The 25,324-nt window shown below is 35.3% G+C and overlaps 1 protein-coding gene and 1 pseudogene across 4 annotated transcripts in view; one reads left to right on the top strand and one right to left on the bottom strand.

Moving 5' to 3' along the window:
• The window catches only part of DLGAP1 (DLG associated protein 1), a 978,693-nt gene that overhangs the window by 137,959 nt on the left and 815,410 nt on the right, over positions 1 to 25,324 (top strand). For all 4 annotated transcript variants that reach the window (XM_066353621.1, XM_066353619.1, XM_066353620.1 and 1 more), the window contains exon 2: positions 1,199 to 1,362. The gene's annotated coding sequence lies outside the window, so the exon portion shown is untranslated. The remainder of the gene's footprint in view (positions 1 to 1,198; positions 1,363 to 25,324) is intronic.
• On the bottom strand, positions 18,502 to 19,582 carry LOC136383321 (elongation factor 1-alpha 1 pseudogene; annotated as a pseudogene).

The raw sequence follows: 25,324 nt of genomic DNA, 5'->3' as shown, positions 1-25,324 counted from the left end.
GTTTACAAACTATATTAAACTTTGAACTGTTTATGTTATATAATAACATAAATAGGACAGTATTGTGTTATAACTCTAGAAAAAATAATTAACCATAGAAAAATAGTCTAGAAGAAAATATACCATATTATAGCAATGACTACAATTATATGGTAGAATTATGGTTAAACATTTTTATTTATTTTATAGTATTTGCAGATTTCTAATAAAGGTAATACATTTATAATTAGTAATTTTATCAAATTGACTTTAATGCAATCTTAATCTGTAAATTTAACTATAAGCAATTTGAAAAAGTTGCCTTTTTCATTAGTTATTTTTTTATGGTTGTAAAAGTCACTGTAAATACTTTGATAGAGAGGTAGATAGAAAAATTTCTTTAACTATTGTTTAAATTTGTTTGTATCATGTGCTGAATTTTACTGGTTAATTTCAGTCTCAGTCAATCTACTTCCTAAAATTTAATGTAAGTAAGTGTAAGTCAAGTTTATAAAAACTAGTATGCATATTAATTCAAATTTAAGAGTTAAATTTGTTGTGTTCACTGTTTTGCTATGGACAGTATCAAAATATGAGAAATCACCCCTCAAATGAAAGTGTTCAGAAGTACAGTAGCAAGGTCTTTCAAGAGCAGATAGACATAGTTTAAATCCCAGCTCTACTACTTTCTCATTGTCTGACTTTGGCAAATATCTAATTCCATCAATCTCAATTTTTTAATTTGCAAAAAAATAATAACTTCTCATTTGAGGATTAAGTGAGGTTAGTTTCTATAAAGCACCTACCTAATGCTTTACATTGTATGCTCAATAAATAGACATTCTTACTGTCTTCTTTCCTAAGTTTTAATGAAGAACAGAAAATAAATAGGGGGAAAATAAAATAATTATTGTCTATAAGACACTGCTAAAAGTACTTATCTTATGTTAATTTAATTGTTTTTTATAGTTCTCTGCAGAGGGCCTACACAGCTTGTCCAAAGAGCAAGCAGTGCTCTTTGGCTGAGCAGTAACATTAAGCTTGGTCATCTGACCAAGAGCTCATGCTTTTGATGACTAGCCTGCCTCTGAATTATGAGTTAAAGGATAAGAGCAAGGCTGCTATTTGCTTAGTTTAACATGTATAAATAATAGTGAAAAGTAACTAGGAAGCTCTGTTAACAGATTTGCATTCCTTTTTTGTCCCCTCTGTATTTCAGCGCATGGTGAACAACAGTGTTCTGGAGAGCCTTCTGCAATTACAGCTCCCAGCTTTTCCGGGAACACTTCCTTGAAAGGATAGCGGACATCCAATTTACTCAGATATAATCCCAGATTAATGAGGTTGTTGCAGAGCTGATTACATTTGATTCACTAAGACTGGGTAAGAGTTTAAAAATACATTTGCTATTTTGCGAGTGATAATTTTGATGTCATGATCTATTTGAAATATCTCTGCCTTGTTTTAAATTGGAAAGTTATTGGTGGAGGGGAAAAATAGGTTGCCACAGAATAGTACATTGATTCATGTTTATCATGAGCTAAGCATATGCTGATGGATTTAAAGATATTTTTATTACATATGTGAATATAGAGAGTTGACATTTCGTACAAAGGTAATTTAATGACAAACATTTTTCTTTTAAAATATAACTACAAACAGTTTTATGAAACCTGTAATTGCTACAGTCTGCATTGTTTCTGCTGCTATAAAATCAACAACTGTAAAAGGAAAAGGCTTTTTCCTTAAAATTGGTTATGATGATGTTTATGCAAGTTTTTTCCTGTGAGCTTTCCTTACCTGTCTTTCTAGTGTCTATAGTCTTACTTTTGCATATCTTTTCCTCAACCTCAAAATTTTCTGTTCCAATATACTAAATTGCCAATCACTCCAGTAAGGTTAATGAACAAAACAGAGACTAGAGATTGGGGAAAGACAGTAATGTTGAATCAGATAGAACAATAGAAGTGATTACTGCTGGGAACACTGGGGGAGATGAAGAGGATGAAAGCAAAGAGGATTTGATAAAGGTGACCCTCTGTCTCTTAGAAGTACACTCCAGAGGCTGCCATGAGACCAGACCTAAGGGATGAAAATGGGAGCTCTGGCCACGACATGAATTTATCTTGGGTGGATAGTTGTTGAGATTTAAAGGTCACCCTAAGTTTCTTCTTCACAAGCATGCAAGTTATTCTGCATCTCATAGATATGATATTCAATATGAGTCAGAATCTCTTAGACACAAATAGAAAGATATTTATGGAATAGATCTCTTAGAATGCATATTCCCCTACAATGCATAAGAACTTTTCAAATATTTTATACACACTGTAGGTAATGGATATCACCAATGTTTCTAGTAAGCAAAGCCTGGTAAATGGAAACAGGAAAGTTGAAGGTCTGTGAATGCCCTTGGTCACAGCATGATGGCTGAGAACATCAGCTTTGAGAACAGATTGGTTTCTCTAGTTTAAACCCTTACTCTAATATATTTTCACCATGACTTCTGGGGTAGTTATGAAAATTAAATGAACCAATTTACAATGAGTGCTTAGTATTGGATTTGGCACTCAATCAATAAGTATTCAATAAATGGGTATTATTATGTTAAGTGATTGTACAGACATATATAAGGGCTTTTGTAACTTTGTCAGTCCTTGATTTTAATACAGTTTTCTCTATGAGGACTTTAATTTTTTAACTATAACCTGTTTTACTATGTTGAATTTTCCTTAATTTCACCTAGCCAACTATAGTTGGGAAGACACTATATTTTTCAAGATTAAATTTTTTATTTTTAAATCTGGCATTTATTAATTTCTGAAGAGCATTGATGATATTTTAAATTTTATGATCTCAACCCTGCCATTTCCCAGCATCTTAATATTGGGTAAATTATCTGACTCTTCTAAATTTTCTCATCTTTCAGGTGGGAACAGTAGAATAGCTATCTATGGGAATTTTTGTAAAGATTAAATAATATAAGATAAGTACCCAATACATGTGAGGCATTACTAATATTACTACTGTTATTGTTGTAAATATTTTTCTAAAAAGATTCTTATTTACCTCTGATTTGATTGCTGATGCTGTCTTTAATTGTAGAACTTGAAGCAGGATGTTCTGCAGAAGTTTTGAAAATAGAATATTACTATTCGTAAAATCTCAGGTCACCTTTTTAACATTTGAAAGCATAACTTATCATCATTTTATATTCTCTGTTGGGCAAATAAGTTTATAAAATCTGTATTTTCTGGTTTTGCTCACTTTTTTTATTTTTTTTATTTTTATTTTTTTTGATAAGCTGGAAATGGGGAGAGATAGTCAGACAGATTCCTGCATGCGCCCGACCAGGATCCACCCGGCACGCCCACCAGGGGCGACCACTCTGTCCACCAGGGGGCGATGCTCTGCCCCTCCGGGGGGTTGCTCTGCCGCGACCAGAGCCACTCCAGCGCCTGGGGCAGAGGCCAAGGAGCCATCCCCAGCGTCCAGGGCCATCTTTGCTCCAATGGAGCCTTGGCTGCGGGAGGGGAAGAGAGAGACAGAGAGGAAGGAGGGGAGGGGGGTGGAGAAGCAAATGGGTGCCTCTCCTATGTGCCCTGGCCGGGAATCGAACCCGGGTCCCCCGCACGCCAGGCCGATGCTCTACCGCTGAGCCAACCGGCCAGGGCCTGGTTTTGCTCACTTTTATTGTTAAAAATGGTGCTGCCCACGGGAGTGGCTGTTGCCCAGGTGATATGGTTAATTACCTTTCTGCTTGGGAAGGGGCTTGGTTATGCTAATGTGCCAGAGAAGGAATTTTCCTTCCGAAAAGTTTTAAAAGGAGGAGCTAGGAGACCATTTTGAGAGGAGACCATGTTGTTGCAGGGCAGAGAGGCCACGTGGCTGTAGGGAGAGATGTAGCCAAGATGGATACGTGGAGAGAGAAGGAGATGGGGAACAGAGGTGAATAAGGATGGTGAGGCCTTTGATTCTAGGAAAACTCAGAAAAGATTTTCCTGGTTGTGGTACTGGAGTACGTGTGAATGGGTTTTGGTGCCTGTGTGTTTGCTTTTTACACCCTGGCCAAGTGCGAGGCTAGAAATAAGGAAGATGGCTCACCAGTTCTTGACTCTGCTGTTTCATTACAATCTATCTGAATTCAATGGGAACCTGCATGTGCTTGGTGGCTGTGATGGCAGCCATGGCTACTGGCGTTACATCCTCAAAGTGCAATATATTAATTTAAATACAAATAGAATTTCATGATTTTATTAAATTATCTCCAAGAACAACTGCTTTTAAAACTCCCTAAACTTGATTCTTTCCAGGGGACATTATATATCATTTTAAAGTGCTTTACACTTTGATAATTCTTAATTTCAAAGTTTGGCTGTTTCACCCTTAAATTTTACCCTTTAAAATGTTGACCCCGTCTATTAATGTTATAAAAAAAATACTAGGTAAACAGGATACCATCACTGTTTAATCAAATCTTGCTAACTTTGTACTCTATCTTATATCCATGGTTGAATGCTTAGAATTTGGTTCCATAATGCAACCTTAATGCCCAACTCTGATTCAAATTATATTCACTATCATAGTAGAGTACTCGCTTTGAAATTACCAGTGAATTTTAGAAAACTGACCATTTGTCCCCAACTCTCATATTAACATCTGACATTGCCTGTGCAAAGCTGTACATTGCTTTACAGAGTTGATGATAATTTTTTTTTTACAAATTATTGTAAACCAAATCAAAACTTTTTTTAGAGTTTCTCTCTTTGAATTATTTTCATTTTTTGGTTAATTTCTAAAATGTGTTTGTTTTTTTGTTTTGTGACAGAGACAGAAAGACAGAGAGAGGGACAGATAGGGACAGACAGGAAGGGAGATGAGAAGCATCATCTATTCTTCATTGCAGCACCTTAGTTGTTCATTTATTGCTTTCTCATATGTGCCTTGACCCAGGGTGGGGGCCTTCAGCAGACTAAGTGACCCCTTGCTTAAGCCAGCAACCTTGGGCTCAAGCTGGTGAGCCTTGCTCAAACCAGTTGAGCTGGCGCTCAAGCTGGCGATCTGGGGTTTCAAACCAGGATCCTCCATATCCCAGTTTGGTGCTCTATCCACTGTGCCACCACCTGGTCAGGCTATTTCTAAAATGTTTTTAACTAAGTTAATGGTATGAGCATGCACGGATATAAGTAAAGTCCAATATTTCAATATACATCTAAAGATTCATGACATAGGTAGAATTAACCAATAAAGTAAAATTTCAGTAAGTCCAGTTAACATTTTTATGTAATCTGGGCCTAAGCCAGGTGTTTTATGTTTCTTTCTTTCCTTTTTTCTTTTTTACAAGAACAGCAAAATTATATTATTTCACTGAAGTATTTACAAGTAAGTAAGCCATAAAGTCATTCAGGGTGGAACATGAGGTAACATTAGACCATTTAAAGAAATTTTATAATTTTTTTTCTGCCACATGTAGTATGTAGATAAATAAAAGGACTTATGATGCAGTCATAGATAAAAATTAGTAACTGTTTTTATTGAAAAGAAGAAAAGTTTAAAAGTATTTTGTCTTAGTGGTGTAGTTTTTTTTTCCTCTTTCTAAAATGTAATATCTTTGAGAGAGTTTGTCTAAAGATTTAATGTGTTTTTCTATTTGTGTTCTTCAACATAATCTTCTATAGTTTAAATTTTTGCATAAGAGATCCAAAAAAATCTTATGCCTGTCATGAGAATCCAAACACAGAGTCAGAAGTCCAACCAATGAGAAAAAAAAATAGACTTTTAACACACTTCACATTACTGATTTCTTTTATAGTATAAGGTATATTTAAATGCTAAAGAGCTTTGACTTTGGACTCAGAAAAAACTGGATTTTAACTCTAATTTTATATATTACTGAGTCATTTACCTTATTAAGTCAGGACCAATTTTCAGGACCACCTGAAAACTATCTGCTGGTGTCAAGAATTAAGTTCAGATGGGCAAACTAATGCCTTTATAAATTATCTTTCCTGATCACACGTAACAATGAGCTCACTGCAGTTTCTAATTTATATTACAGAATAAATGTAAATTTAATTAGCCTCGCTAGAACCACTGAAATTATAGTCTATAATTTATCACTTAAAATTTCTCTGACAACAAGGACAGGAAACTGAATATTCAAGACTCAATAATCCAACATGGGTTTAATATTTAAAAAAATAAAATATTGAATATCAATATTTGCCATTTACTCTGAATGTGCATGTTCTGTCAATGAAAGAAAACAAATGATTGACAGCTAAATTAAAGGAGGCATGCTTTGACATAACAGTAATGAGTAGAATGTCAAGACCATTGAAAATGCCTCACTTTGGAATTATTTAAATTAAAATATTTTAGTTGTTTGATCCATTTTGAATTAATTTTTCTACATTGGGTCAAATTGTGGTGAAGAGTCATTGTTTTTCAGGTGGTTTTCCAGTTTTCCCAACATCAGGCTTTCTTTTCTCCATTGTGGGTTTTTGATGCCTTTGTCAAAAATTATTTGCCTATATACATGCGGTTTTACTTCTGGGCTTTCAGTTCTGTTCCATTGGTCTGTGTGTCTATTCTTCTGCCAATATCATACTGTTTTGATTATTGTAGCTCTGTAGTATAATTTGAAGGCAGCTAGTGTGATACCTCCACCTTTGTTATTTTTTCTCAGGATTGATTTGGCTATTTAAGGTGTGTGTGGTTCCATACAGATCTGGTTATTTTTTGTCCTATTTCTTTAAAAAATGACATTGGGTTTTACATTAAATTTCTATGTTGCTTTGGGTAATATGACCATTTTAACTATGTTGATTCTTTTAACCAATGAACACAGAATATCCTTCCATTTCATTGTGTCTTTTTTAACTTCTTTTAATAATGTTTTATAGTTTTCAATATGTAGGTCCTTCACACCTTTGTTAAATTTATTCCTAGGTATTCTGTTGTAATGGTGCAAGTGTAAAGAAATTGTTTTTTTATTTCATTTTCTGAGTTTTCATTGTTGGCATATAGGAAAGCAGTAGGTTTTTGTATATTAATTGTGTATTCTGTGACTTAATGGTATTTGTTTATTGTCTTTAATAGATTTTTGGTATAGTCTTTGGGGTCTTCTATATAGTAAACAATATCATCTGCAAAAAGGAGAAAAAACCTTTTATTTCTTCTTTTGAATTTGGATGCCTTCTATTTCTTTATCTTGCTTGATTGTTATGTGTAGGACTTCCAGACCTATTTTGAGTAAGAGTCGTGACAGTAGGCATTCTTGTCTTCTACCTGATTTTAGAGGAAAAGCTTTCAGTTTTTCATCATTGAGTATGATACTGGCTTAGGTTTTTCCATATGTGGCCTTTACTATGTTGAGATACTTTCCTTCTATACCTGTTTCATTGAGTGTGTGAATCATAAATGGATGTTGTATCTTATTGAATATCTTATTTTACATCTATTAATAGGATAACATGATTTTTGTCCTTTGTTTTGTGAAAAGATGCTCATCTTCAATACCTATTAGAGAAATACAAAACAAACCAACAATGACTACTACCTCCCACCTGTTTAATTGGCTATTATCAACAAGACAGGTAATAACAAGTGTTGGAGATGCTGTGGAGAAAAAGGAACCCTCACTCAGTACTGATGGGAATGTAAACTGGTATAGCCACTATGGAAAAACAGTATGAAAGCTTCTCAAGAAATTATTAATAAAGTTACCACATGACCCAGCAATCCCTCTACTGGGTAACTACCTGAAAAACTCCAAAACATTTGTTTGCAAAGACATGTACACCTCTTTTTCATCACAGCATTATTTACAATTGCCAACACATGGAACAACCAATGTGTCCTTCAACAAAGGATTAAATAAAGATGTGGTACATATATACAATGGAATACTACTCAGCCATAAGAAAAGGTGAACTACTGCCATTTGCTAAAACATAAAAGGACCTTCAGAATGTTATGTTAAGTAAAATAAGTCAGTCAGAAAAAGCTAAGAACTATGTGATTTCACTCATATGTCAGATATAAAATAGAAAAAAGTATGGTGGTTATCAGGGGGAGGGGGAGGGGTAACAGAGGGTAAAGTGGACCAAATATACGATGACAGAAAATGGTTTGACTCTGAATGATGGGCGCACAATACAATATATAGATCATGTACCATAAAGATGTACCCTAAAACTTGTGTGATTTTATGGACCAATGTTAGCCCATTAAATTTAATTATTAGATAAAAAATGTATATATTTAAAATAAGGTTTTAAAACTTTTACATTTATACTTTTAAAACTCTTATAATTAAAGTTTTCATGTTATATAACTGGTAATAACAGCATTGGCATATATCATTTTTATAGACCCTAGAAGTTAAAAAGCACACTTTCACAAACATTATCTCATTTAATTCCCACAACAAACTGAGTCCTTTTTGTTTTGGTTTTGGGTTTTGTTTTGGTTTTTGGGTAATATGACCAAAAAGATAGTTTATCTTTTCAGGAAAGATAAACTAACTCTCAAGAATTTAAGAAACTCAGTGGGCTTAAATTCTAACCTAGTCAAATATATAAGTGAAATGAACAAAAAAATTCTTATCTTTATGGACCTTACACTCTAGCTAATAAAAGTGCACCTGGTCAAACTTCTAATTCTTTTATGAAATAAAAATAAAACTTTTTAAAAGAAATTATTTATGATCATAATTTTAAAAAATATTGCCTTAACAATGGAAAATTAATTTAAAGTTTCACAAAATATTCAAAGGGCTATGAATTCAGACTGATTGGAATCTTTAAAGGGATGCTAAAAATAGTGTTAAGACCAGATCTCTATTTAATATCTATTTCTTTAAAAATTCAGCAGTCAGACAAAACTGTTAGATTCTTTTTTATAATGTTTTTAAATTTTTTTAACTGAGAAGTGGGGAAGCAGAGGCACAGACTTTTGCATGAGCCCTGACTGGGATCCACCCAGCAAGCCCCTTATGGGGTGATGCTCTGCCCATCTGGAGCTGTTGCTCCATTGCTTGGCAACTGGGGCCAACTTACTCCAACTGAACCATGGCTACAGGAGGAGAAGAGAGAGAGAGAGAGAGAGATAAGGGAGAGGAAGAGAGATGGAGAAGCTGATGGTCACATCTCCTGTGTGCCCTGACTGGGAATAGAACCCAGGACATCCACACACTGGACCAATGCTCTACTGCTGAGCCAACTGGCCAGGGCATGTTAGACTCTTACAATATGGTGGTGTTTCAGATACCAGTAACAATTTGAAAACACACACAGAAGCAAAAAGAAATGTGGAGGCAACAGGAAAAAAAAAGAGTAAAGGATATTAGAAAAGGAAAACTATGAAATTTAGCATCTAAATAGATTTTCAGTTTAGCTATGAAAAGGTAAGTTAAAAACAAAAACTAAGAGTCTCCGTTAGCAAAAAATAGTAGCAGATTTACTCATATAATTTGGTACTGTCAATATGCTCCTTGATATTTATGGGAAGATTATCACTTACATATTAATTTTTTGGTTTGGAGTGGCTGATAATTCTCTTTAGTGATCATAATAAGCTCCTGACACACATCTTTCAACTGTTGATATAAAACCCAATCATTGACCCAGTCCTTTACATGAGCAAAGACAAAATTAGATGTTATAGGATTATTTTATTATAAGAAACAGAATTCCTGTTTAGCTAGCTTAGCTCAAGGGGATTTACTGGGTGGCACACTGTGGGGAATATTTTCTGTAGGTATGCTGTAGGAGTGCAGCTGGACTTCTGTGGGCTTCATGGCTTCTCCTTGTTTGTTCTTTCTGTGAATCTACTTGATCACTTTCTACCTTCTGATCTAGGGTTTACACAGACTTTTCATAGCAGCTGTGCTAGCTAAGTAGGTTCATCTCTATGGACCAAATCTCATTTCTTATGAGGATTTCATTGGTCCACCTCAGTTAGTAATTTCTTCACAGTGTAATAAGAAGTAGTTAGAAGAATATGGTTTCATGGTGCATATATAAGCACCTTCTGTGCCAAAGAACAGCAAAATAACCCCAGAATGAGGTGTGGGAACAGGAAGGCCACCTTTGGCCCCTGTATTGTAATAGGCATATCACAATGTATTAATAGAGATGATAGGCTGATTTGGATTTATGGTTCATTTTGGTGCTTCTTATATGATAAAAATGAAAGTTAATATTTTGATATATTAGTTTGTGCCATGCCATAAATAGAGATGGAAACCAAACAATAGCCTTATATTCCTAAATTATAAAAATGTCACAAATGATTAATGGCATGTACATATTAAATATGCACACTTTAAATACCTGAATATTGTAAATTGCTGACAGAATTTTAAATGTAAAAGTCCAGTGGAGTTCACACTTTTTCTAATAACAGCATTTCAATTCTGTAAGATTTCTGATGACTTCCTTTGAAATACGTTTTCCACCAAATTTTAGAATAGTTGGTTTCTGAAGACTTAAAACAGGGTATGGGAATTTTACCTTTCTCTCTTTGCATTCTTAGGTTTAGTGTGTAAGCTTTGATGACTAGACCTGGAGTTAGCCACAGACTCAGAAAAGGAATCTTATTTCCCTCCAACAGTGCCTTTTGTTTTCTTCCTTCACCAGTGCTGTGTAAGACTCTAAGACTTCTCTTCTTTTTTAATTATTTATTTATTTTTTTATTCAATGAGAAGAGGGGAGGTAGAGACAGACTCCTGCATGCGCCCGAACCAGGATCCTCTTAGCAAGCCCACTAGGGGGCGATGCTCTGCTCATCTAGGGCATTGCTCCATTACTCAGCAACTAAGCTCTTAGCAACTGAGGAAGAGGACATGGAGCCATCCTCAGCGCCCGGGGCCAACTCGCTCCAGTTGAGCTATGGCTGCAGGAGGGGAAAGAGAGAAGAGAGAGAGAGAAGTAAGAGGGGGAGGAGTAGAAAAACAGATGGGTGTTTCTCTTGTGTCCCCTGACTGGGAATTAAACCTGAGGCATCCACATACCTCTTGATGCTCTACCACTGAGCCAACCAGCCAGGGCCCCCCTTTTTTTTCTCACAGCATATTTTCAGATGGCAGGGTTGTTTTTTTTTATTGAATTTACTGGGGAGACACTGGTTCACAAAACCACACAGGTATCAAGTATACAACTGAACAAAACATCATCAGCACACTGTATTGTGTGTCCATTTCCCAAAGCAAAGTCTTTCTGTGTCCCCATTTTTCTCCCTACTCCCCACCTTTACCTACCCTCACCTTCACCTACACCCACACCCCTTTTACTTTGGCTATTACCACACTGTTGTCCGTGTCTATATGTTATATATAAGTCACAGACACACACACACACACACACACACACACACACACACACACACACACACACACATATATTTTGCTTAATTCCTTCACCTTCTTTCATCCAGTCCCCCAACCCCTCTCCCTCTGACAGCTGTTAATCTGTTCCATGCATCCATGCCTCTGTTTCTATTTTGTCCATCAGATTATATTGTTCTTTTGATTCCACATGTAAGTGAGATAATGTGGTATTTCTCTTTCTCTGACTGGTTTATTTCACTTAGCATAATAATCTCCAGGTTATCCATGCTGTTACAAAAGTAAGATTTCCTCTTTTTTTCTTTTTTTTTATGGTCGAGTAGTATTCCATTGTATAAATGTACCACAGGTTTTGTGTCCTTTTCACCTACAAATCTATTGATGGGCACTTGGGCTGTTTTCTGATCTGGCTATTATAAATAACGCTGCAATAAACATAGGAGTGCATATATTTCTTCTTTCTTTCTTTCTTTCTTTCTTTCTTTCTTTCTTTCTTTCTTTATTTCTTTCTTTCTTTCTCTCTCTTTCAAGTGAGAGGAGGGAGATAGAGAAACAGACTCTCTCATGTGCCCCAACCAGAATCCATGTGGCAACCCCCCATCTAGGGCCAGTGCTTGAATCAGCCGAGCTATCCACAGCACCTGAGGCTAACACTCAGACAACCAAGCTATCCTCAGCACCTGTGGAAGATTCTTGAACCAGTCGAGCCACTGACTAAAAGAAGGGAAGAGAGAGAAGGGGGAGAGGGAAGGGGGAGAAGCAGATAGTCACTTCTCATGTGTGCCCTCACTGGGCATCAAACTGTGGTTATATGCATGCCAGGCTGATGCTCTGTCCACTGAGCAAACCAGCCAGGGTCACATATATTCTTTTGAATTAGTGTTTCGAGGTTCTTTGGATATATTCCCAGTAATGGGATGACTGAGTCAAAAGGCAGTTCCAATTTTCATTTTTTGAGAAAACTCCATACTTTTTTCCACAGTGGATGTACCAGTCTACAGTCCCACCAGTAGTGCAGAAGGGTTTCCTTTTCTTCACATCCTCACCAGCACTTGTGTGTTGATTTATAGGTGTTGGCCATTCTCCCAGGAGTGAAATGATACCTCATTGTCATTTTATTTTGTATTTCTCTGATGATAGTGATGGTGAGCATTTTTTCATATGTCTATTAACCATCTGAATGTCCTTTGGAGAAGTGTCAATTCAGGTCCTTTGTCAATTTTTTAATTGGGTTGTTTGTCTTCTTGGTGTTGAATTGTATAAGTTATTTATATATTATAGAAATTAATCTTTTATGAGATATATCATTTGCAAATATGTTCTCCATTCAGTGGGTTCCCATTTTCATTTTGTTGATAGTTTCTTTTGCTGTGCAAAAGCTTTTTAGTTTGATATAGTTCCATTTGTTTATGTTTTTCTTTGAATTCCTGCTTCTACACTGGACATTCTCACCCATAATAAATTTTCCCATATTAGAGTAACTGTCACCACTAAGTCAATCATGTATTTTAATTTGAGGAATTTACTTTTCACTCTTTCATTGTATATTTCTGTAGCCATTTGGTCTATAATACATAAATAGATTATTTTTTGAGGCATAATTGACATATAACAGTATATTAGCTTCAGGTTTTATAACATGATTCAATATTTGTGTATATTGTGAAATAATCACAATAAGTTTAGTTAACATTTGTCAGTGTATATAATGATAATATTTTTTGTTGTGATGGGAACTTTTAAGATACTCTTAGCAACTTTCAAACATTCAATACAGTGTCCTTAACTATAGTCACCATGCTGTATATTACATCCCAACACTTACTTTTAACTGGAGATTGTACCATTGGATCCTCTTCATCCATTTCACTTGCCCCTCATCCTTTTCCTCTGACAACCACCAACCTGTTCAAGAAAGAGATTCTTGAACCAATTTGTCTTTAATACTATTAGTGTCTTGATACATCTACTGAATTAACTAATATATAAATTTGTGTTTAATTTTTAATTATTGTTCAACATGTATACACTACGGGGCTTTTAAAATTTCTCCTGTCTTTCATCATTGTTCCTTTGAGTTTTCCCAAAGACTTGGAATACCACTAAGATTTATTGTATCTGCCATATTTTCTGTAAGCTAGATAAATTCAAAACTCAAAGGAATATATTGCCTTTGTTTAAAAGTATTTTTAGAATAAAACCCAGACTCAGGCAGATCTGAAAGTGAGAAAGTATTAGTGGTTGTAGCCTCTGAAGTTTCAAAGCTCTTCCCACCCTGCCTGACAGCGATGAGGAACTTCTGCTCTCTCTCAGACTCTAGATTCCTGTGGAGTTGATCCCTCTGTGGAATGCAATGTGAAGATTACCTGTATGACCTGAGGCTGTGAAGAATCATCGCTAAAATTCAAACTAGGAGATTTTTATAAACATTTGCAAACTGAGGTTAAGAATCTTCTAGTCATCATTAGAACCAGAAGAGTCATTTTCTGTATATAGTACAAGGGAGATGTGTCTGCAGCAACCAAATCAGGTCCAGATATCAATTGTAATTCACAAATTTTATGTCATCCAATCAAGACATTGAGTTTTTCCATTTTTTGATAACTTATATGTAAACGTACTAAAGTGCAAACATAAAAAAAATATCAATTGATAGTTAAGTTGTCACAGAAACTAAGATATGAAATGAACTGAAGGAGGGGTCTTTAATCTATCTGTTCCTTCATTATGTATTTAACTAGAAATGTATTTTGAGTGCTTTTCTCGATGGGTAGCACTGATATGAGGATTTAAAGGAAATGCTTTATTTATGTTTAATCTGAGAATGTTGTCAGTTATAAAAATGACCACAAATTCTGTATTAATATTACTGATCTTCCCTTTCAAAGTGGGTTGCTTTGGGCTATGGAATATTAACAAAAGTTATTGAGTAGAGTCTTGAGAAGTGCTTGCATAGTGGAGCTTTCTCTCTTGCAATTTTTAGTACCTACTCTTCATGGGAAGAATCACAGGCCACCTGTTGGATGATGAGAGAGACACATGACCCCATCACCAGCCAACTGCCAGAACTATGAGTAAGGCCGTCTATGGCCCCAACCTGACCCACAATCTGACCTCAAATGCATGAGCCAATCCAGTTTATATCAGCTGAACCTGATCCAGATCAGCAGACTAGCAAGACCAACCAATTATTGAGCTAATTAAATGGTTATTGTTAGCTAAATAAATGGTTGTATTCAGCCATTGAATTTTGGAGGTGGTTTGTTAAAGAGCAAGGGTTAACTGATGCTGAATGTGAAAGTAAGGTACCTTTAAAACAGATATGGCTAAATGTCATCAACTTTCAATTACTAGAACTTGCTGACAGAGAAACTTTTTATTACAGGTGGGAGAAGTTGAGGAAGAAAAGTTTAGCTTTAAGTTCAGCTTTAATTCTACTAGATTACTAGCTTTCCCTCTACTGCAAGCCATTTAGGGTGACAGCCTAGAAACAAATCTGAAATATTCTAATATATCTGTCTCTTATACTGGCCCACTGTGCCTCTAGTTTTAAGGATCAAAAGAAGAGTTGAATTGGATTGACATATCTGGGTAAGGCCTAAGAAATGTATTTTTGGAACTGTAAGTATTTTTTGTTTTCAGAAAATTAATATTTATAGTTATATGAATAAGTTTTTATTTTACTAAGTTTACAAATTAGGCATCCAAAGCTTATTTTAAAATTTCATATTATTATTTTCTATTTCTTCTATTTCACAGTACACAAAATATCATTCTTCTAAATTTGAAATAATAAACCCATAATTTTTCTTGTAGATATATGACAAGATTGTGCCAAATTGAGAGTTGTTGCCATTAATTATTAATCATGATGTATCTAATCAAAATTATAATAATGTATCTTGTTAATAGCATATGAACTAAAATTGCAATTAATATGCTTTTTGTCTCCACTGAAGTCACAATATGGTATTGGATTCTTACTCCCCCTTCAGAGCATGGTCAAAGAACCCTTCTATCCGCAAGAACGCCTATATACAACTTCAGTCTATTTCAGTTTATTATAGGTTCTCATAGAGCTATGCTCAATTTCCTTATGGGACTTTTTTCAATAAATATTTTCACTTTTATTGAATGATGTCTGTTGTCTTAATTGAATTGTAAGCTCCTTGAAAGCAAAGATCAAACATCATTAGACTTACCATTCTATTTTCAGCATAGAGTGCAGAGTCTGGCATCTAGTATGCATTGATCAAATATTTGTTAAAAGATAAATTAATGGAGAGCTAGCTTTTTCTTTTGTATGCATGAGGTTTTAGTTTAAATGGTAACAGTGGAAAGGCTGATGTGGATTTATTACAGTCAGAGAAAACAGCTGAGGTCCTAAACAGAAAAGAACTTTAATAGAATCAAGAAACAAAACCACCCAGTGGAACCAAATCTTGGACATTTACAGGAATTTGGAGACAGAGTTAGGATGCCAATCGTGCAGAGCCTTCTAGGTCATTTTGGGATTTCGTTCTAGATGCAGTGGGAGAGACTACAGGTTTAGAAGATGGTTAATAATGTAATAAAGGTTAAGATCACCCTTGCTACTGTACAGGAGGTGGAATAAAGATGGACAGGAGTAGAAGCTAAGAGACAAGTCAGGAGCTGTAGTGTAGTAATGATTTTGACCACTTTTAGGTTTGTGCTGAGTATAGGGGGAAAATAGTAGAATTTGTGATATTTTCTGAAGGACCATTAGGATGTGTTTGACACATACAAGAGGAATCAAGATATTCCCCAAGTTTCTTTCCTGAGCAAGTGAATCTACAGTGTTCCATTTACTGACATGCAATAAGTCTATGGGTGGGATGGGTGAATGGATTGGTGGAAGGGTAGAAAATACACAATCCTGTGAAACATTTAAGTGACACATTAAAAGTGAAAAGTGGGAAATTGGTATGCCAGACAAGCACTAATCAAAAAAATAATAATAAACTAGAATGACTTTATCAATGTCAAACAAGTAAAGTATAGCACAAAATATTATTAGAGAAAAATAGAGTCATTTCATAATGATAAAGAGCCCAGTTTATCAAGAAGATGTAATAATCCTAAATATGTCTGCGCTGAATAACAGAGCTTCACATCACAAGATGCAAAATTTTCTAAAACTGACAGGAGAATTAGACCAGTCCACCCTCACTAACTGATTAAGCAGTTTTGGGAAATCAGTAATGACATAGAAGAGTTGAGCAAAACTGTCATTTTGTATGACACACTTGAATATTTCATACAACAAAAGAGAATATACAACCCAGAACAATCACCAGGCAAGACCATGTGCTTTGCCATAAAACAAGTCTCAACAGGTTAAAGAGGATTAAAATCAAGCCAAAGTATGACTTCTGAAGACAAAGGAATTAAACTCTCAGTAACAGAAGGATATCTGGACATTTGGCAAATATTTGGAGATTATACAAGACACTTATAAATAATTCACATTTCAAAGAAGAAATCACAAGGAAAATTAGAAAATACTTTGAACTGACTGCAAATGAAATCACTGCAGCTCAAAGTGGTAACATGGTGCAGCTAAGCATTATTTAGAGGGATTTTTTTGTAATAAATGCTTATATTAGAAATTTAGTATCAAATTGATGGTCAAGCTACTACACAAGTGGCCATCACAAGATGAGAAAATTAAATGCTAAGCAAGCAGAAGGAAAGAAATAATCATCAATCTACTCGATAAAATGGAAACAGAAAAAAAAAAAAAAACAACTAAAAGGCACTTCTTTGAAAAGGTTAATAAAATTGGGAAATCTTTAGCCAAATTGTTCAAAAAATGGAGAAGAAACAATAATATTAGAAAAAACAAATAGGTTTGTTATCCTACAGATTCTACAGACGTAAAATGATGGTAAATGTATACTATGAGTATCTTTAAGCTAATAAATTTGAAAACTGAAATAAAAAATATATCCTTGAAAAAACATAAACATATCAAACCTCTTTCAAGAAAAATTGATCAATAAGGAAAAAACCCATTATCTATTAAGGACTTGAATCTATTGTTAAAAATCTTCCTATAAAGAAAGCTCCCAACTCGGATGGATTCATTGATGATTTCTACTAGACATTACAGGAAATAAATATTTCCACTATTATGAGAACACTTCCAGGAAGTAGAAAACAATGTAACATCTAACCTCATTTTCTGAGATCAACTTTATCCTACTATCACTACCAGACAGACATTAATAGAAAAGGAAACTACAGAATGATATCTCTAAAAATCCTTAACAATATTTTAGTAAATACAATCTAGCAACATATACAAAAAATAATACAGGATGGCCAAATGAGTTTCAGTCCAAGAATGCAAGGTGTAATTCAATATTCAGAAGTCAATATAATTGGTCATATTAACAAATTTAAAAATATAACTCATATGATTTTCTTAGTAAATACAATAAAGTATTCCACAAAATCCAAAACAAATGCTCTCACCAAATACAGGAAACCCTCAGCCTAATAAAGGACATACATCTCCAGAAAGCTTGTAGTTAACATCAGATTCAATGGCAAAAAATAATACTATCTCCCTAACATTAGAAGCAAGGCATAGTTGTCTACTCAAATTGCTCTTATTCAGCATTTTACTTGGGGCCCTTTGCAGCATAATAAAGCAAGAAAAAGAAATAAAAGGCATACAAATTGAAAATGAAGTAAAGCTGTCTTAATGAGAAATGAGTTGATAGTCTGTGTAGAAAACATATCAGACAGTCCACAAAAAGCTTTAGGACCAATAAATAAATGAGTTCAGCAAATTTGCAATAAATGCAAAAATCTGTTTCTTGTATTTCTGTATGCTAACTATAAGTAATTTTTTTTTTCTTATTTAACTTTGTTTAAATGGGTCTCAAAATTCTGTGACAGATGTTTGGTCAAGTTGTTCCCATTAACAAGTACCAATTTGTAAAATAAATAACTTAAGAACTGCCATGCACACAAAAAAACAAATGATCCACAAAACATGTTCTTTTCCTACTGAAAGTTTATGATGCTTTGCAATCAGTAACCAGTCTTTTACTATTAAACTTCAATGGCCAATTGAGAAACAGTTCTGAGACTATTCTTCCAGCACTGATTAATAGTAGGGTGGCATGTATTAAGAATAATATTCATTTATCCTTCTGAGCTTTCTGGGAAGAATTAATGACTTTGTCAGTGCCAGCTGCCTTCTTGTCCACTGCTTTGATGACACCCACAGCAACAGTCTGTCTCATGTCACAAACAGCAAAATGGCCAAGAGGAGGATAGTCAGAGAAACTCTCATCCCGCAGAAGCCATATCAATAATGGCAGCATAACCAGATTTCAAAAACTTTGGGCCATCTTCCAGCTTTTCTCCCAGAACAACAATCAGTCTTCCCCTTCAGCTCTACAAATTTGCAAGCTATGTGAGTTATGTGACAATCCAACATTGGGAGCACAACCAGCACTGACTTGGCCTGGATGGTTCAGGATAATCATATGAGCTGTGAAGCCAGCTGCTTCTATTTGGTCATCTTTGCAGTCACCAGCCACGCTGCCCTGATGGACATCTTTGACAGACATGTTCTTGACACTGAAGCCTGCACTGTCTCTAGGAAGAGCTTCCCTCAAAGCTTCATGGTGTGTTTCAGTAAGATTTATTTCAGTTTCAACATCGACTGGAACAAAGGGGACCACATGTCAGGTTTGAGAACACCGGTCTCCACTCAGCCCATAGGTAGAGTACCAATACCACCCATTTTATAGACATCCGGGGTGTGTGGGGGGGTGCAGATGCAAGGGCTTATCAGTTGGACTACTTGGTAGCAGGATGCAGTCTAGAGCTTCACGCAGTATGGTCCCACTAACTACCATCTGTACAGGTGACTTTCCATCCTTTGAACCAAGGCATGTTAGTGCTTTGCTCCAGTGTGTTGATGCCATTCCAACCAGAAATTGGCACAAATGCTGCTGTATCAGCATTCTATCCAAGTTTTTTGATGTAGGTGCTGACTTCCTTAACCATTTCCTCATATTTCTTCTGGCTGTAGGGCGGCTCAGTGGAATCCATTTTGTTAACAATAACAATCAGTTGTTTCACACCCAGTGTGTAAGCCAGAAGGGCATGCTCGTGGGATTGCCCAATCTTGGAGCTACCCACTTCAAATTCACCAACACCAGCAGCAACAATCAGGACAGCGTAGTCAGCCTGAGGTGTGCCTGTAATCATGTTTTTGATAAAGTATTTGTGTCCTCGGCCATTAATGACAGTCACATAACGCTTGTTGGCCTTAAATTTTCACAGAGAGACACCAATGGTGATACACACACATGTTCAGCTTTCAGTTTATCCAAGACTCGGGCATATTTCAAAGAGCCCTTTCCAATCTCAGCAGCCTCCATCTCAAATCTTTCAATGTTTTTTTTTTTCATCAATTCCACCACATATGTAGATCAAATGGCCAGTAGTGATAGACTTTGCAAAATCTACATGTCCACTGACAATGATGTTGATGTGAGTCTTTTCCTTCTTATTATGGCTTTGATTTAGTGGTGGTTTTCATAACACCTGTGTTCTGGTGGCCAAACTGTTGCCAAAAAGGAAAATTTAAATTTAAACAGCAATGGAATGTAATACATATTAAATACTTTGGAATAAATTTAACATAATATATTCAGAATTTGAAGGCCAAAAACTACAAAATGTAACTGAGAAGTTTAAAAATAACTAAATATATCTAGAAATATCCCCTGTTCATAGATGAGAAAACTCAGTATTGTTAAGATTTTATTACATTCGAAGTAATCCATAGTTTCAGTGTAACTATCTGAAAATCCCATAAAATAACTTTTTTTTCTCTTCTTTTTCCAAGTGAGAGGAGGAGAAATAGAGAATAGACACACGTATGCTCCCTGACCAGGATTCACTTGGCAACCCCCATCAGGGGCTGATGCTCTGCCCATCTGGAACCGTGCTTGCAACCGAGCTACTTTTAGCACCTGAGGTAGATGCTCCTCGGAGCTATCCTCAGCTCCCAGGGCTGATGCACTTGAACCAATTGAGCCATGGCTATGGGAGGGGCAGAGTGATGGTCACTTCTGTGTGCCCTGACTAGAATTGAACACGGGACATTCACCTCTAGGCCAATGCTCTACCATTGAGCCAATTGGCCAGGACCTTCCATAAAATATCTTAGTAGATTGACTATTTGATTCTTAATGTACATGAGATTTTAAAAAATGAGGATGGGAGAGTCAAGACAATTTTAAAATAGAAAACAGTTTGAATTTAACAGTACTTGATTTCAAGTCTTTACGATAAACTTACCATAAAATATTACATTAATCAAAACAATATGGTGTCCAAGTAAGAATATTTCTATAGTTAAATGGAGAAAAAAGTTTATGAATATAATGAATTGACTTTTGACAAAGGAGACAATGTGATTCGATATAGAAATGCTGTTTTATTTTATTTTTTTTAATTTTTATTATTCATTTTAGAGAGGAGAGGGAGAGACAGAGAGGAGAGACAGAGAGAGAAAAGGGGGGAGGAGCTGGAAGCTTCAACTCCCATATGTGCCTTGACCAGGCAAGCCCAAGGTTTCGAACCGGCAACCTCAGCATTTCCAGGTCGACGCTTTATCCACTGCGCCACCACAGGTCAGGCAATTTTTTTTGTGTGTATGTGTTTTTCAACTAATGATGCTGGAACAATTGGATATCCACACGGGGAAAAAAAATTACCTCATATCCTACACAAAAATTAATTTAATCTGGCTTATAGACCTGTAGATAGGCCTGTAATCTACTGCATGTAGAGAAAATAAAAAAGAATATTCTTATATTCTTATGAATTTGAGGAAAAAAGCATAAGTCATAAAATAAAAAAATTGATAAATTGGACTTTCAAAAATTAAAATATATTGCTTTTCACAACACACTACTTAGAAAACTTAATGACAAGCCACAGACTGGGAGAACATATTTGTAGAACAGACAATAAAAAAATTTAAACAGTATCTAGTATCTATAAGAACTCTTAGAACTTAATAAGACAAGCAACCTCATTTTAAAAAATGTCATCACTTTAAATAACATCATTGAAGATATAGGAATGGCAAATAATATCATGAATAGATACTCAATATCATTAGTATTTAGAGAAATTCAAATGCGAATCACACAGACAAAAAGGTTCACAATAGGCCTGACCTGTGTTGGCATAGTAGATAAAGCATCAACCTGGAATGCTGAGATCCCCGGTTTGAAACCCTGGGCTTGCCTGGTCAGGGCACATATGGGAGTTGATGCTTCCTGCTCCTTCCCTTTCTTTCTCTCTCTCTCCCCTTTCTAAAATCTTTAAAAAAAAAGCATATTACTATAAAAAAAGGTTCACAATAACAAATGCTGGTAGGGATGAAGAGCAACTGGAAATATCATACATTACTGGTGGAAGTATACAATGGCAGAACTTCTTTGGAAAACAGTTTTACAGTTCAAGTAAAGCAAACACTTCCTGTGTGGCCAACAACCTTAGCACTAGGAATCTCTCCAAGAGAAATGAACAAAGTTTATTATACAATGCTTTGTGTTCAGATGTTCTCAGCAGCTTTATTTATAATAGTCAAAAACTAGATATATCCCCAACTGTCCATCAACTGGTGCATAGATAAACATGTTCTGGAATATAGATACAATACCATGCTTTTAAGAACAGATTATTAATTCACACAACATGGATACATCTCAAAATTGTTTTATAAAGTGAAAGAAGCCAAACAGAAGACATTGAATACTGTAGGACTCCATTGATGTGAAATTCTGGAAAAGGCAAAACCACAACGACAGAATGTAAAACGGGTTTTCAGGAGCTGAGAGTAGGTGAGAATATTTTTTTTTAATAATTTTATTTTTAATGGGGCGACATCAATAAATCAGGATACATATATTCAAAGATAACTCCAGGTTATCTTGTCATTCACTTATGTTGCATACCCATCACCCAAAGTCAGATTGTCCTCTGTCACCTTCTATCTAGTTTTCTTTGTGCCCCTCCCCCTCCCCCTTTCCCTCTTCCTCTCCCCCCTCCCCCCGTAACCACCACACTCTTATCAATGTCTCTTAGTTTCACTTTTATGTCCCACCTACGTATGAAATAATGCAGTTCCTGGTTTTTTCTGATTTACTTATTTCACTTCGTATAATGTTATCAAGATCCCACCATTTTGCTGTAAATGATCCGATGTCATCGTTTCTTATGGCTGAGTAGTATTCCATAGTGTATATGTGCCACATCTTCTTTATCCAGTCATCTATTGATGGGCTTTTTGGTTGTTTCCATGTCCTGGCCACTGTGAACAATGCTGCAATGAACATAGGGCTGCATGTGAAAATATTGACTACCAAAGGGCACAAGGGAACTTTCTGGAGTACAAAAATATATTCTATATTCTGATTTAAATGGCGCTTGTACAAGGGCATATATTTAACAAATATTAGGTTGTACATGTGCAATGGTGAATTGTATTATATGCAGCTTATATTTTAATGAAGTGCATTTTATATAAATGCTTGATCTTTTACAGAGAAATAAACACAATGAAATGTTTACATTCTTGAGTAATTTCTAATTCTATTACTGGATCTGATCTCTAGATTAAATTAAAATTTTAGAATTAAAAGCTCTTGATTACTTAAAACTTTGTAGAGAGAAAAATATTGGGCAGAGTTGTCTAAAACAACATTAGTCTTCATGCATAAAGAAAATATTCATGAAAAATTGTTTGAGTGCACACTGAGACTTCAGATGGTGAACAGTGAATACACAATACAATATAGAGATGATGTATTACGAAATTGCACACCTGAAACCTATATTTCTTAACCAATGTTTCCTAATAAATTCAATTAAAATAATAAAATAAAATTTAAGAAATAATATGTACACTGAATTTCCTGTTACTATCTCATTTTATTACATCATACCCAGAATCAAGGAATGTTGTTAGTGGTAAAATAGAGATTGTTTCTTTGTGTGTGTGTGTGTGTGCGCGCTCACATGCATACCCATGAGAGAGAGACAGGAAAGGAGAGAGATGGAAAGCATCAACTCATAGTAGCAACCCTTTAGTTGTTCATTGATTGCTTCTCATATGTGCCTTGACCAGGGGGCTCCAACTGAGCCTGTGACCCCTTGCTCAAGCCAGTGACCTTGGGTTCAAGCCAGTGACTTTGGGCTCACACCAGTGACCTTGGGCTCACACCAGTGACCTTGGGCTTCAAACGAGCATTCTTTGGGCTCAAGCTGGTGAGCCCTCCTCACTCAAACCAGATGAGCCAGCATTCCAGCTGTTAACCTCAGGCTTTCAAACCTGGAACCTGAGCTTCCCAGGCTGACATTCTACTGCACCACCAACGGTCAGGCATAGTACATTCTTATAAGTTTCCAAATTTTCATTATTTGAATGGATTGGTTTATTGTTTTCCCAGATAACCTATTTATCTGGTTTGGCTTTCCTTGGAGTGCTCAAAAGCTATCTTTGTTGTCTCTATGGATACAATCAAGTTTGGAAATTATTAATATCTTTAATCTTTGATTTTAAAGTAAATATCATCTGTGGGGGTAAGAGCTACTTTTAGTTGGAAGTTGCTAGAGATAAATCCTCAAGTTCTGTAAAAAGCAGCTCTGCTGTTTTTCACCATAGAGGTCAATGACAAATTGTCTGCATCCCCAATCTTGGAGCTGCTGAGTATTTTGCACTAGTTTTTTCTTCTTGTCAATGACTGAGTGATTTCAACCATGTGCAAAAGCCCCCTAACTGGTAAAATGATCAAGATGATAATATATCATAAGACTTATAATTATGTAATTTTTCTTATGACTAACTCAGACTTTGTGCAAATTATTTCTGCTAACTCATTTTATATCACTACTAGTCATATATAGTTATAAATTTGTTGAGAATATGAATACAGACAATATTGATGAGTCTTGATTTTGCATATTGAAAATGATGTTTTTATTTTTGTATTAAACTAGTCCTTAAACTAAGAGATGAGAAAAAGGCATTGATGACATTGCTTCTTAAAATGTTTTTATGAATGATGACAAAATTAATAACCTTTTCTCCCCAATTATATCTAGTGCTATTTATTCAAAAATATCTACTTTTCTATTCTTTAGTCTAGGAATTAAAAATTGTTATAAAGGTTATTTTAAAGTTAGCACACAGAAAGACTTAATTAAATTTCACACTGCATAATAGACACAAGGAGAGCAGTGGTTTCTGGTAATTTTTCACTTTCTTTAAACAGCATCTGAGAATCATGAATTAGTTTTCTTTTTCAAACTTATAAGGATTTTTCCCCCCTGTAGCATTATTTATGTGTCCAGGTATGAGTATAAAATGTAATTAGGGTTTTCCACTCATTTTTTTAAAGTTTGGAAAAGGCAACTTTAGATCATTATAAATGAGGGCAAGAATGAATTAAAATCAGAATTTTTGATTGTGCTGATAAGAGAGTGGGGGAAGCTTAGGCACGATGATTATGCAGCCCCACATCAGTTGGCTTTGTTTATTTGCCTCCGACTCAGTTTTGCTACTGCTTTGGCTAAGAAAACTATCAGAATATACTGTGAGGGTATGTTCAGAGAAGAGGAAAATGAGATCTCCGGAGACCAAAACAGAATATATCATCAATTGAGCTTTGATAAAAAAAATAAATATGTTTAACTCAAGCAGACCTGTAAAAAATAAGTTTAATTAAGCCATTTGGCTTGAATGCGTGTAGCAAGAAAAACAGAGCTCATCAAATTGACATCTTCCATATTTGGAGTTGTTATGGTCAGTTTCCTTAGCTCCCAGCTAAAATGACGCAATCAGCTGTAAAACTGTGGGAGGAACAAACAGTGGAAATGGGAGCAATTTACAATATCTCACTCTGTCTTTCTCAGAACTGCCTCCTTTCA

Source organism: Saccopteryx leptura, chromosome 11, assembly GCF_036850995.1.
Source record: "Saccopteryx leptura isolate mSacLep1 chromosome 11, mSacLep1_pri_phased_curated, whole genome shotgun sequence".
NCBI classification, from domain to species: domain Eukaryota; kingdom Metazoa; phylum Chordata; class Mammalia; order Chiroptera; family Emballonuridae; genus Saccopteryx; species Saccopteryx leptura.
The sequence above is the reverse complement of the archived record's forward strand: the minus strand, read 5'-3'. Positions and strand labels throughout refer to the sequence as shown.